This window comes from Sprattus sprattus (genome assembly GCF_963457725.1).
Source record: "Sprattus sprattus genome assembly, chromosome: 10".
Taxonomy (NCBI): Eukaryota; Metazoa; Chordata; class Actinopteri; order Clupeiformes; family Clupeidae; genus Sprattus; species Sprattus sprattus.
Window position 1 is genome coordinate 10,555,165 of NC_137908.1, and position 2,362 is coordinate 10,557,526.

Consider the following 2,362-nt stretch of genomic DNA (forward strand, 5'->3'; position numbering starts at 1 on the left):
GCGACACACTTAAGCACGTAAGGGGGGGTATTTTACCGCGCAAGGGGGGGTTTTGTATCTTACGTGCTTACGCGTTACGTCTAAAACAGAGCATAATTCGGCCTTCAGCATTGGTAGGGACACTTCCCGGCAGACCCCCCCACCCCCAACATAAATTAAAAAATGTAGTTGATGTTATATTTAACAGGCAAACTTTATTAGAATACATTAACATTTGTGTACTAACTTGTGGAACTTGGAACTGATTTAAACATAATAAGAATAATAAACCCTTAGTTAAATAAAAAACTAAACGTTCTCCACATTTCTTGACATCACATGTTTTTGTTGTCCTTTTTTGGATACCCCAAACATGAGTAAGACCTCATCTGAAGCCCTGATGGTCCAGCTGCTTCTTCCTTAACCTGCACTACATCTGCACTGGATTTCTTAGTTTCCTGAATGCATTTGAAAAATATTGCCTTAATAAACTAAATTACCTAATGAGAAGTACATGCAGTGCATTTGTTTGTTCTGAAATTCATTTGTAATATGTAGGTAATTGGTTCAGGTTTTATGGAGCTGTACTAAGCCTACATCATCTGGATTGCAGTGCAATGAAATAATGTATTCATGAATTATATGCTGCATACATTTGGGCATTCCAATTTATTGCACCTTTTTACTACCTTCAAGTATTCTCAAAATAGCCAGTGTGATTGATTACATTCATTGGTAAAATTGTCTAAACATACCTTTAAAAAACAGCATTTGAATGCAATCTTTACCAAAATGGACAATTCAACGTCTCATCTGAACCCCTTTTGCTGATTAATCATCACCCTGCTCTACATCTGTAGCTTCAGGCTGCTGTTTTTCCTGCACAACAATTCATCAATTTCATAGACACTAACCATGCTTAGTTGACATTGGACGAGACATTACAGGGAACGGAGATTTTATTATCTACCAGTTCATAGGGTGACCAGATTTGAGTTTGTGAAAAAAGAGGACACTTCGACTCCTGTTGCAATTTGTGCAAGTGCAACTAGTGCAAGGTGCTTAGTTTTGCCAGATTGGAAATGGCGTATCTTGCGCTTGTCACCGTTTACAACACAACTCTTTCAAAACATGTTTCCATTGTACAATGGGTGGCGATTTATGGTTAGCAGCTTCGCAGTATGGGTAGTTTTCCGACTTACTAACAGCGACCTGGGCTTTTTGATAGCTCCTTATGGTGGAAAACACTTCTGGCATCTCTTTTCTTTTTAGGTGTCTTTTCCCTATCTACAGACCACAAAAGGGTCAAAATATCAATGCTGAGACCAAACGAAATACTGATATGAGGCGTTATTATTTCCTGGTGTATTTAGTAGCTTACCGTAGACTAGCAGCACTCTTTCAGGATTCACGTAGTGTTTCTGACTCTGCCACTTCAGCCAATTAAATTACAGCATCTTGTCTCACAGGCTCGAGGGTGCATTGGAAAACTTAGAAATGTATTTATAACTCTTCTGGGCGACGAACATTGTATTGATAATAATACGAATGAGTTTGCAAATATGTTGTGCAAAATATTTTTTTCTCAAATTAACAAAATATTGGTAGGGACTTTTTTGTCTTTCCCAAATCTTGGTCGTGACTAGTCCCTACCAACCCTATGCAAACCTACGCCCTTGGTAGCCTATGCTAAATGGCTTTTGGGGGTGTTTTCTGTATGTGTCTTGAACCAGCGTCAATTGAACCCATTTCATTTGGACCATGCTGACACATTTCTTCAAACGTTTGCTTATGTTAAATGAGAAAGGACACATTAAATATATTCCTTGTATTATTGATTATAATACCATATCTTGCCTGTGGTGGTTAATGGCGAGATATAGTTTTCACTTGTAAGTTTCCCTATTAGATTCTGTCTCACGCATTGCCCCTTTAAGAGAACCTTGCATTTCGAACGTGGCGGCATATGGGCCCCGCAAGACTGAGACACATTCGTGAATCGTAGGGCCCTGCCCCTTTTAACTACTACGACTATCGAGGGCAGCCTTTCTGAGGTAATCTGTTCGCCCAAGCCTATTCATTTGCTTCACTAGTCGCCGGTCCATGTGATAATAGTGCAAGCGCACTGTGAAAGTTGGAGAAAAAAAAAACGGCTGCGCGCTTGGCTGGTCTTTCAGAAAAACGTAGGCTCGCCTCGAAAAAATTGCTGCTTGGGAAAGTTACATGCATCAATTCAAAAGTTTCCTGAAATGTGTTACTTTTAGCCTACAGACCGACGGGAGCGCGGAGTTTTGTGTTCGGGAACGTGCGAGTTTCACCAGGATTTTCAAACAGGATAAATCGCAAGTTAAACAATCCATTTGCACCCTAAACACAAAAATAC